Source organism: Xyrauchen texanus, chromosome 2, assembly GCF_025860055.1.
Source record: "Xyrauchen texanus isolate HMW12.3.18 chromosome 2, RBS_HiC_50CHRs, whole genome shotgun sequence".
Taxonomy (NCBI): domain Eukaryota; kingdom Metazoa; phylum Chordata; class Actinopteri; order Cypriniformes; family Catostomidae; genus Xyrauchen; species Xyrauchen texanus.
The window spans coordinates 58,533,347-58,546,291 of record NC_068277.1 but is presented as its reverse complement, the minus strand read 5'-3'; the positions used below and the strand labels follow the sequence as shown (position 1 = coordinate 58,546,291).

Sequence of the window (12,945 nt, the reverse complement as noted above, 5' to 3'; positions counted from 1 at the left end):
AGTCTGTCACAACTCACACTATAGCAAGTATACTCAGATTTGTGTTAGCACATTTATTTGTTGTTTAATTCTTTTTACACTGTTTCCTATTATTTGTCCTCCCTGTGTTTAACTGTACAGCGATTGTCAGGACTGCTATGATAATGACTCTTGAAAATGGGCACCTTAATATTCGTACACATTTTTAAAACAAACCAGCATATTCAAATGAATTACAGCATTTCTGAAGGTGTAAATTCGCGAATGCTTACAATTGCCAAATACTAACCTTCCAGTGGCCGCAACATCATGCTTCAAGGGCTGAGCAAGTCCTCATTCATTAGGGTAGCAGTGTATGTGTGATTATGTGCATGCCGCAATTTAAAAACAATTATGGCTCTGTATCTAGACATGATCAGCCGATCACCAATCACAGATTTAAGAGGAAGATTCGCCAATTTTTTAACATCAGAATGAAACAGGTATAAGCACAACACTTAAGCACATTGGACAAGACTGTTAGAATGCTGGTAAAGGTCTTTACATGCAATGTGAAATCAGGATAATGGGCCAAAATCATGTTGATCAGTTTTTGCTTAAAACGCTTAATAATATTGGACTAAGTACATTTATTGTAAAGCCAAAGGAAGATAAGCTTCCCAAAGATGAATCTGGTTCTTGTCAAGGTTATTTCTGTCCATTCAACTGATCACAATGTATAGTCAGGACATTACTGATGTAAAAAAACAGCACCATCACTATTTGGAAAAAAAAAGTAATTTTTTATCAAATCTAGACAGGCCACATTTCCAGCAGCCATCACTCCAATACCTCATTGTTGAGTAATCATACAAAATTGCTAATTTGCTTAAAAATCACAGTTTAAAGCTATTTGGTTCATTAAATGAAGCTTAACATTGTCTTTGTGTTTGTGGTAAATATTAGGTCAAAAATGGTAAAAAAATAAATAAACAGCTTTCTCTAGGAATTCATCAGTTAATCATTATTTTGAGGAATGAAGGCTATATAATGCTTGAAATTGACAAAAAACGTCCTGGTTACTTTCGTAACCTCAGTTCCCTGACGGAGGGTACAAGACATTGTGTCGATGTAGTAACACTGGTGGTCGCCTTTGGGAGCCCCAAACACCATTGATCTTTGAGAAAAGGCCAATGGTTATTGGCGAGTGGAATTTGCATGCCACTCCCCCAGACATACGGGTATAAAAGGAGCTGGCTTGCAACCACTAAGGAGCCGAGACAACATATCGGCCATTTCAGCGGGTAGTTCAGTGTTGTGGCAGGAGAGACACAAAGTCTCATTCCCTCCATCATGGAACGGAGGTTAAACTCCAAAAGGATCAAAATCATTCAGCTGGGGGCCATATAGGGTCCGCGTCGATGGGGGGGTCCCTCCCAAGGGAAGAACACCACGGAGAGAGTGCCAAAAAGTGTCTTTTCAAAGAGAGTGCCTTTAGCTCAGCTGACTCCAGGAGCTCATATGGAGCTCCTCGTAGGCCCCGAAGGACCATGGAGAGCTTTCAAGAGGGAATGAGACACGATCTGGGAGGATTCCACCTCCTTGTGGCTCTAAGGAACCTGGTGATCAAGTCATGCTTCCCAAAATACTTACCGTCTACTGCATCATGGTGTGCTGATATAGCGGCTACATACACCCTCAAGGTGGAGGGGGACCCCTGCCTATCCAGTCTCTCCTGCAGCAAGAAAAACACTGATCCGACTGCGCATCTATGGGGGTCTTCGCATCGTGAAGAACACCAATTAGCCAACAGACGCCACTTCAGGACATACAGGCGCCTCGTACAGGGAGCCCAGGCCTGAGTGTTCGTGTCTACCACCTCGGGTGGTAGGCCACTTAGGTCTTCCACGTCCTGACCAAGGGCCAGATGTGGAGATTCCAGAGGTCTGGTCACGGGTGCCAGATGGTATTGAAATAAGCCGGATTGAATTAAATTGTTTTTAAAACACACAAGCGCTTCAAAATTCACATTTGATGTATGAAAATTTTATTTGTAGAACAAAACGTCCACATATCCTCAAGTATTGATTACCACAGACCTTATTTTACTCATAAGTTGAAAAACCCCATTATGAAAACCCATAGGAATATATAAAGGGAACCCATGGCGAATTAGACTTCCGGGTTTACCTACAAACTGACATCATGGCTGAACAGCTCTATACAACCATTTGTGTAATGGATCAAAATAAATATTCACTGAAAATCTTCCCTTCTGCTTTAGCTCTCTAATCTAATTTGTGGTTGCCATTGTTCAAACTTGGTGTGTCAAGACACATCAAGCCAGGTTTGTTGTCAAGCCATTGACCATCATTGGTCCTTACATGTCTCGTAACTGGTAGTCACATACCAAGTAGCATATGTGCAAATGCTAATGAGATTTGAGAGTTATGGTAAATGAACAGCTACTGGTCAAAGTTTGCTTTCATTACAGTAAATGGCAACAATCTTCAAAATTTCTCCACAGATTTTTTTCTCGGAAGAAAGAATGTCTGTGATAGGAATATTTTTTAGTGTTGGTTGAACTATTCCTTTACATTATCAAATAAATCTTGTTGTCTTTCAACTGTGAAGGCTAGCACACCTTTTTTCAAAAATCTAATAATGGCAAAGGTGTTACGTCTGTGTAGCAGTACAAATGACATCACTGTTTTTAGAGTGGTCATGATGGCAATGTAAAACAGAATATGAGTTTCATCTACAGTATGTGTCAATGTGCTGTGAATAAAGCCAGTGCAAAAGTGTGAACAGACTGCGCGTGTGTTTGTGTGTGTGTGTCTCCGAGGAGGCTCTCTACCATACTTTTCACACTCCCACCCCCGCAGACAAAGATGCTTGCAGGAGCTGCAGTTTTTCTGTCAAAATCCCACCAGGCAACAAACCTTTACTGTACATACTAAAAATGCAACTAGAACAAATAGGAATCTTTTCTCAAAAGTCTTGGGAAATTAGATAAATCTAAATACTTTCAGAGTTCATTGGTCAACTTTAAAAAGCAAGTGAATTGGCCACAGAGAATCACTGTAGAAAAAAGCCCCCATCTGACTGCTTCCCACTAGTAACAACCACAACAGATGACATGCACACAAAATGTTTTTCGGATTATACAGTATACTGTATATGTACAAATAATCATCTACTATCATGTTTTTACAGACACCCAGACTCGTAGATAGCATAGAGCCCGGAGGTTGTGTTTATTGAGCACAAAACAAACTAAACTAAGGAAGAGAAGTACTTGGGGAATCGCAAACGGAGCAATGGAGCAGGAACCAGGATAAGAGAGCAAGGGAATGTCTTCAGGAAGTAACCAGCAGTAGTAAGTCTGTATGCTTAGTCGAGACCAAACTAAGAGTAAAAGGAGGATTGGGCTTTTATGATGCGGAGCTGATTTATGCAATTATGAGGGACAGGTGCTGATGATCAGTACTCAGGGGAGAGGGATTGTAGAGTATTAGTGCTGGGAGTGTCCGGTAGATCTTTGAAATAGGTAGACTAAACAGACTGTGTTAAATAAACAATTTACCTTAAAAAAATCTAATAAAAAAAATCTATGCCAAAAGCACAAGGTTTTGTTAAACAGAATTTTGCATTAGACTATTAAAATATGTTCTACATTCTTTGGATGACAATATGAAAATAACTGCTCAGTGTGAAAAAACAATTACTCTCAAATTGGGCCCAATGGTTTCCTTATTTACCCCAGAAAAGAACAGGAATCCCCAGTACAAGTTAATCAGATTTACCTTTTAGTGCTTGAGAAACAAAATGCATATTTGTAAAAACTCTTAGATGGTAATAGTATGATACTTGTTATACAGTATACCATGGACCTGACTGATGATACCATATTCATGTAGGGTAATATCAGCTAAAGTGGGCCATCAGGTGAAATGGGCCAGATAATTTTGGACTATCATGGTTATTTAAATGATAGTTCACTCAAAAATGAAAATTCTCTCAACATTTACTCACCCTCATGCCATCCCAGATGTGTCTTTCTTCTACTGAACACAAACAAAGATTTTTATAAGTATATCTCAGGTCTGTAGATCCAAACAATGCAAAAGTGAATGGGTACCACATTTGTGAAAAAGGGTCATATAGCCATCATAAAAGTAATCCATACGACTCCAGTGGATTAGTATATGTCTTCTGAAGCAAAACGCAAGGTATGTGTAAGGAATAGAACAATATTTAAAGAGGTCGATGTCACTCAGCCTCTCGCGTGATGCAAGTACGTTGGCAAATTGACGTGAGAACTGATGCGTGAAATAAGGAAAATATGGAAGCGCAGTGTGGTGTACAACAGAGAAGCATATATAGTCATACATAGATCCCTCATTCAGCTAATTTGTTTACGTCAACTGCGATGCCACGGACATACTGGAACGTTTAACAAGGAGATCTGTTTGAATCGGTTTAAATGCAAGTGAATAGAGGAGATGCCTTAGACCGAGCACCTTGCTCAGACTTCTGCATGAACTGCTTTTGTGTAGAAACAGTATCACAGTCCATAGGAACAGCTGCTAATAAGGTATTTATGTATTACTATCTATGCAGAGGATATCTATCCTTTCGCTTCAAAATATTTAATCCACTGGATACGGATTACTTTTGTGCTGCATTTATCTGCATTTTGGAGCTTAAAATATTTGGCACCCATTCACTTGCCTTGTATGGACCAACAGAGCTGAGATATACTTTTAAAAATATTTGTTTGTGTTCTGCTGAAGAAAGACAGTCATACACATCTGGGATGGCATGAGGGTAAAGTGAGTAAATTAGTAAATGATGAGAGAATTTTCATTTTTGGGTGAACTATCCCTTTAAGATTTAATCTCCAAGAACTGCAAAACTGGCTTTTAGAGATAGTTTGATGGTTCCTTTCATTAAAATGACTAAACTAATATTGAAAGAATCCAAATTTAAATTTATTGTTATGTTAGTATTGTTCGAACACAGTACCCATCAATGTGCTCAAACACACACAACCCCCTAACACACACTCATGCCTCCTTTTTGCCTACAGGGGCACTCTCATGGCTATTTTTAAAATGGCTGTTAAATTAAAAAAAACTGTTTTGAATAAAAAACAGGTACATTTACAAATAAAATTGCTATTGAAAAGAAATAACATTCACAACTTCGAATTAGCCACGCTGATGCTATACAAAGTCTTTACAGCACAAAAAGTATTTTGGTCTCAAAGTCCACAGTCTCACACTCACACTCACACACACACACACACACACACACACACACACACACACACACACACACAATTATAATATTAAGCTGAGTGACTTTTAGTAAGGAAAGTTGCCTTTTAAAGTGACATATTGTTTAAATCCACCTCATCTCTCTCAACTCAGCCTCTCCCACTACATTGTAACATTTATTTGTAATTCCACAATACACTTTTAGAAATGCAATAATTCAATTAGACATAATAAATACATTTAAAGTGCATATTTCTCGGGTCACAGTGATGGTTTTACTATAAAGATTAACTGGTCTATTTTACCTGATCAAAGCAATGATGACATGAAGGGGGACTTCTGACATTTAAATAGTTCTTTGGGCTTAAACAGTTGTTTTCTGTTACATATTTCACAACATAAAACCTAAATTAACTCACAGAGAGCAGTATGGAAAGGACACAAAAACATTTTAGTGCTGTTCTAGATGATATACCCAAAAGTGGACCACATTAGCTGATCAGCATCACCCCTACCATGGTATTTGCATAGTACTCCAAGATACTTAAAAGAAAACACACAATGCCTATATATATATATATATATATATATATATATATATATATATATATATATATATATATATATATACACACATACATACATACATACACACACACGTATTAGTAGCCTACTCATCTATGTAGAACACCATAGTACTTTTTGATACATTTTATTAGCGTGATAAGATGCCAGGGAAAGATTCTTCATGCAAGATTTACTTTACCTTCTCCGTTAATAGATCTTCATCTTCTTATTCATGATCCTCTTGTCATCAGATTGAATGGAGACGCACGAAGTGTCCACGCACGTTTGTTCCGTTCAGGAGCACCGGGAGTATGTGTGGTGTGATGTGTTTGATATCACGAGATATGGTGTGTTTGATATGATCCTCCGTGTTCATCACATTGTGATTCGGATTGTGATTCACGAACACTGAAGCTACCCGCGCAACTTTCCCCACACGAACCAAACTAGGCTACTCTACAATGTGGGCAAGTAATATAATACTATTAATTACAGGATTGGGTGAGTATGCCGTTTAAAAATAAAAAAAAATAAATAAAAATAAATGAAACCTAAAGCTTATATAATTAATATAAAACATATATACTCTGAAATATTGGCTGCTAAGAAATGTGACAGAATTTGTGAGCGAAAGTGTTATAGGCGCAGCCCACACCGGGGAAAATTGGCAGCGCTTGCGTTTCCTTCAAAATCCGCTGGATGTCGCTACAGGAAAGCACTTGAGAGTAGAGAGCTACGACAGACAGACAGACAGACAGACAGATAGATAGATAGATAGATAGATAGATAGAAATAACATAATTTATTTTTAGCCATTGAATAAGAACTTTAACATCCATTGTTTCTAATGTACAGTTACTACAATTACAAAACTCTAAGCCTAAAGAATCAAAACAGAAAAAAAAATTTAATAATAATAAATGTGGCATTTTTATTTAAAAATGTTCATAAAAATGCATTTTTATGAAACCTCCACTAGGAGATTTTGGGGACAGTTAAAAGCTTAGTCATATGGACTTGGAGATGTTTTTTCATGTAATTTTATGTTGCTTTTTGTTTGTTTGCTGAGCTATTGTCTTCATATAAATGTAGCTATAATTCCTATAAACTGACCTTAACCCACATCCTAAACTTAACAGAAAACTTTTTGCATTATTAGACATTTTTAAACATCATTATTTAATTTATCTATGGATTGGTTTTCCAAATGAGGACATCACAAAATGTCCCCAAAGGAAGGCTTTGTCTGATTTTGCTCACCTTTGGGCAGGGCTGTAACCACAATATACATTTAGGGGGAAAAGTCCACCAAATAATCAGATATGGCCTGATTGTCCCCCCAACTAATTAATATCCTTGTTGCTGTTCTGCTGTAGCCCATTATGAACCGCTGTCTAGTTGTCATTAAGTAATAACATTATGATTTAAAAAAAAGTTTATTTTTTACCATGCTCAGTAGTCTAACACAGCTCGTCAATGTCATATGAGATAGCCAATCAAATCGACAAAGGCGTGACTTAAGTTTCAGAAGCTAAGCGGGAACTTTGTTGATTATTCCAGTGACGCGTATCAGCAAGCAGTTCAGGTTAAGAGTGTTAGTGTCGTGTAAAATTAAAGTATCTAACTAAATATGCTAAATTTGCCACATGTTTTATGAGTAAAATGTTATCCGACTGTCATTAATTTCCAAGGGTGTAAACTATTCACCATTCGGCGAAATTCGCCGTTTTGAATGGAAAATATGTCATGTACAGTAGGCCTACGTGACTCTTATGTCATTCATAATTGTGAATGTGAAAACATTAAAAGAGCCGTTATCAGCATATCAGTCTTAAGATAAAGAGCAAATGCGTGTACATTGTAAAGGAATTGAATGTGGTAATCTGGCAGGTTTTTGAAGGAGCTTTTTAGAATATTCACTTGACATTGTCTAAGAAAATGATCTATAAAACTCAAAGTAGAGCGTTATCAACCTCAGATTAAAACTAGAACATGGTAAGACCTGTGATTTGAGGCCTCCATTATGTTTTTAGGTTGTGGCAACGACAGTGTCATAACTTTTTTTTAACGCAGATATTAGGGAATAATTTACAATCAATTTAAGACATTATAAATAATATATTTATGTCTCTTATGCATTCAGAATTTTGCACAGCATCTCCTAAGTATCTTCTTTTAAAAATACCCTTTTATTTTTAGTATGTCCTTGTCAGGTCTGTGCTCAAAAAACAAGCCACCAGTTAAATAATTAGATCACCTAAAAATGGAAAATGTGCTGTCCATATGACTTGTGGAGTATATTCCAAGCTATGTGTTGGTATTTTAATAATAATAATAATAATAAAAAAATTCTCTCTTTGGACCTTGACAGTGGTCAGAACTGTTTTTGTATGGAAAAGAGCAGCGTTAAGATACTTGAAAAACAATTGTGTTAAGATTCCACTGGAAAAAAAAACAATCAACAACAATGAGGGACAACTTGAGGGCAGTAAATAATTTTGTAGAGGACCATTATATTTGTGACCTCAACACCCCGTGACCCCTCACCACTAAAATGGTTTGGTCCCCCCCAATGTTCAAGACATGGTTACGGTCTTGCCTCTGGGTACTAATTTGTCCCCATACTATAGCTAAGTAGAGTAGAAAAAAAATCACCACAGTACTTTCCTTAACACCTGTTTCTCACTTTACACTGCAAAATATTCCTGATCCATGAGATCTTTGCGTCCAATACCTAAAGTTTGATTTAGATTTTTTTCATTTTATCTAATATTTAATTATTATTTAAAAGTTGCAAATGTGTAGCTCACGAGAATCCCTGAAATTATCAAATTTATTTGTAGACAAAACACTTATTTGTCAGTTTTGTTCAAGGTGATTCAATATAAAGTTTTTTAATAACTGTCCAATAAGTGAAAAGAGTATTTGGGGTAAAAAGCCCCCATGTGGCAGGGGCTAAAGGCCACTATAAAACACTGTTTTCCTTAAGTAGGGCAAATAGATTTGTTATGTGAAAAGGTTAAAAAAGGGGGCTCACATTGACTGATCCAATCACAATGGAGATAATTGGTTTATAGAACACTTGAGATGTTATGAAATGCCAAATGTGATTGAAATTAACAGAAAATGGTAAATGTAAGCGCAGTGTAGTTCTAGCAGGAAGACTAGCAGCTGTACATCATCGCGCCATTAGCTGGGTAATTCCCAGCCAATCACATGTAAACCGTTGCTTTATATGTCTACTCACAATCTATCACATTGCTGTTTTAGTGTGCTAACGTGGCAACCTCCACCACCCCACCACCACCAGTTGAGTCCCATCCTGCACGGGGGTAGGCTCCTCGCACCTGCCTCCTATCTCCGGCAGGATATGATGGTTCCAAGTACAACTTCTCTGGACCGCCAGACGGGGCCTATGCCAAAGAGAGACATTACTATATTCATCAAATATATGTCATCTTAAATCACTCAAGTCTCCAAGTCTTCCTGTTAGAAACCCTTTTCTGAAGTGGTTATTTTGAATAAGCATTATTCAAAATAACAATAAGCATTATTGTTATTCCTCAAAAAAGTATCTTGCTGTCTCAAATACATTTGCATTTACTGCATTTCGTTGTCTTGGTACTTGTACTCTGCACAATGACAATAAAATTGAATCTAATCTAATCTAATATTTTGTCAAATTTTGCCCTATAACTATTGTCCCGATATTTACACAATATCACTATAATCACCCTGAGTACCTTTTACTCACAGGGTGGTTTTATCTTTTAGTGTGTTGCTCCATCCAAATTCAATAAAAGTAAATTTAATCTTTTTTTTTCTTTTTTTTTATCCCTTTATCTCCCCAATTTTGAAATGCCCAATTCCCTCTACTTACTAGGTCTTCGTGGTGGCACGGTTACTCACCTCAATCCGGGTGGTGGAGGACAAGTCTCAGTTGCCTCCACTTCTGAGACCGTCAATCTGTGCATCTTATCACGTGGCTTGCTGTGTGTGACACTGCGGAGACTCACAGCATGTGGAGACTCATGCTACTCTCCACGATTCACAACTTATCATGCACCCCATTGAGAGCGAGAACCACTTAATCACGACCACGAGGAGGTTACCCCATGTGACTCTACCCTCCCGAGCAACCGGGCCTATTTGGTTGCTTAGGAGACCTGGCTAGAGTTACTCAGCACACTCTGAATTCGAACTCGTGACTCCAGGGGTTGTAGTCAGTTTCAGTACTCGCTGAGCTACCCAGGCCCCTATTTTTCAATCTTGATACACTTTGTGACACCACTTCCCTCACTACACACATCATTTTGCATGTAACATCAAAGGAACAAATTATCCAACTTGTCTATATCTCTCCTTCCCTTTTTAAAGTATTCTCTGCTTCAACAGTAACCGGTTAAAAAAAGAAACACGGCACAATCTCCACACGCTCCAATGCCCTCATCCTCTGCAGTAATTAGTGCCGAGAGGCGAGAGCTGATTGCTGTGCCTTTGGCTCTCTACATGCCTCAATAAGGTAGATGTTTTCCACTTCACCAGAGCAGAGGAGAGGACCACACTGCTGTCAAATCAAGAAGAGGTGAAAGAGATTTCTTCTAACACAGGCGTGGGGCAGTTTAAAGCATGTGAATACAGAGCAAATCTAAAACAGGCTAAGTTAGGGCTAGAAACTGTGTGATACTGTACTATAGGTCTGCACTGTGTTCATGTACACACTTCTTCAGAGTAGAGTTCATTTATAGTGTACAGGCAAACTCTGGAGATATGTCCTCACAAAGCAATCACTGTGAAAAAATAAGCTTTTGTCTTTTGTAAACTATGATTTATAATACATTTTAAAAGCTCCAAATGACTTGCATTGATAGAATACTTAGCGTATGAAATGTAACCATTGGGTACCATGTCACAGTTGGGTTTGGCTTGCAGGGGGGAACATGATTTCATGCCTCATTTGACAACTTAATTTTGTTATCGCATAATTTTCTGTAAATCTGCTTTGAAACTATGTGTTTTATAAAAAGCGCTATACAAATAAAAATGACTTGACTTGACTAAACAACAGTGAGGACATTAATGTAATTTCCCTGTCTGTGACTCACTCAACGTTGTGTTGATGTAGTGAAACTAGGGGTGCCCCAATTGAGAGCCCCAATCACCTTTGCATTATTCAGAAAAGGCCAATGAAATTTTCATTGGCAAGTGGAATTTGCATGCCACTCTCCGTCACGGACATACGGGTATAAAAGGAGATGGCGTGCACCACTCAATCAGACTTGTTCTTCGGAGCCAAGCACATGTATGTGTTCGTCCCGTCACCTTGCTGTCTGCTGGAATTACGGTGCATATCAGCGGTCACCCTCACATGGTCAAGTGTTGTGCTTCTCAAGGGCACTTCGGTGAGTCCACAGGTGTAGAAGAGTATATTCTAAAAAAAGAGTATATTTCATAGAGCTCGCAGAAATGATTGCCATATTTTTAAAGATGTCTTTTTGCCTTTGTGCTACTGGGTGTGGCCGTTATCTCTCCCCTCTGGATGGTCTCGATTGCTTGGGTCACCAGCACACCGAGGCAGCTTTTGTGGAGGGGTCATGTTCTCACTGCGAGAACATGCCCATGAGAACGTTGCGGTCGTGGCTCTCTTCCTTCTTTGTGAAGCAGAGAGCCACCGCGGCTGCTTCCTGACCCGGTCAGTCTTGGGATGAAACTCAGATGACGGGGTTGTTGTGCTCGCGGGTGATCTGGATGTGGATATGGGAGCGTTTCCGCTGGCTCAATCCCCGCAGTCCTCCCACCCTCCAGTACACTCGTTCTTCCCAGTAGAGTTTACGAGCGATGCAGGCGGTCCGCATCAAGACAAATTTAATATCTCGTTCGGGGCTTTCGTCGAGGATGAGTTATCGGTCACAACATCAGAGGGTGGGCTTCTGCTTTCGGAAGCGGACAAATCTTCTGAGCTCCTGCCCTCGGGTGGAAGAGCTACGGATGAGGCAAAAGCTGAGTTGGCAGCCGTACTTGCACGGGCAAAACCCTCTGTAACTTTGGACTGCAGTCTCCTGTGCCGCATCAGCTCGTTCTGTGTGTGTGTGTTATTGTGAACACGACCTGCTTCAGTAAATGGTATATCACCCCCTTGTGGTCTCCCAATGCTATTATACCAGACTGTTAAACAGATGGCCAAATGACTGAATGTGAAAGCACACAAATTGGGCTTCTAATATAAACGTCAGCTAATTTTTATATATTGATGCCTCTAAAATATATTGATAAAATAATGTACAATAACAAATATATCGATTGTTTATGACATCCATAGTGACCATTTCAGTGAATTGACTAAATTGAAGCATTTTTTGTATATTACACCCTCATAATGGTGAAAATGAAAATCTATACCAGGTTTCAAATTTCGCCCCTTAATAAAAATGACACAGCGCTAATCTGACCAAAATATGGCAGATTTGGATGTTAATTAAAATGCCCACATCTCTCTTTGTCACATGCTTCATATTTTCACATGAAATTTATTCCTCAGGATCCAGAAAGTCAAAACTTTTGAATGATTTTTGCAGGCTGTTCATCCAATCATCAGCACAGTGATGGATGAATGAGTCAGTGTCTCAGGACGCCTGCAGGAAGTGACACTTTGTCAGCACTGGCCTGACAGTGACCCCCTCCGCCTGTTGAATCATCAGGGGGACTCAAGAAGACCTCTCCAGGCAGAGAGAGAGAGAGAGAGAGAGAGAGAGAGAGAGAGAGAGAGAGAGAGAGAGAGAGAGAGAGAGAGAGAGCATTAAATCTGTGGGAAAGAAAAATCACAATGACAAAGTGACGATACATATGAATGTTAAGTTATGTGCAGATAATGTCAAATAATAATTTACTGTTTTGATAAATAGTCATTTTGATGACCAATTCAAGCACTCCAATAAATATTTGACATATTTAATTTGATAACTTGACCTGTATATTTAACACAGTCAGTACTGGGATTTTTGTTAGTTAGTGGATAAAGTACATAGCTTAGTATTAGCCAGAAAGACTAATTTGGACTTTTGGTAAATGTTCGCCTCTAGTACAAGAAGTTCTGGGTTCTAATCAGCCCTAATATAACTTTTTAATTAATAAACAAATG

The 12,945-nt window shown here is 38.6% G+C and overlaps 1 protein-coding gene across 1 annotated transcript in view; it reads right to left on the bottom strand.

Annotated features, from left to right (window-relative positions):
- The window catches only part of rin1b (Ras and Rab interactor 1b), a 53,075-nt gene extending 47,015 nt beyond the window's left edge, over positions 1-6,060 (bottom strand). Inside the window, exon 1 of the mRNA XM_052147275.1 lies at positions 6,007-6,060. The gene's annotated coding sequence lies outside the window, so the exon portion shown is untranslated. The remainder of the gene's footprint in view (positions 1-6,006) is intronic.
- Between the last annotated feature and the right edge of the window lie 6,885 nt (positions 6,061-12,945).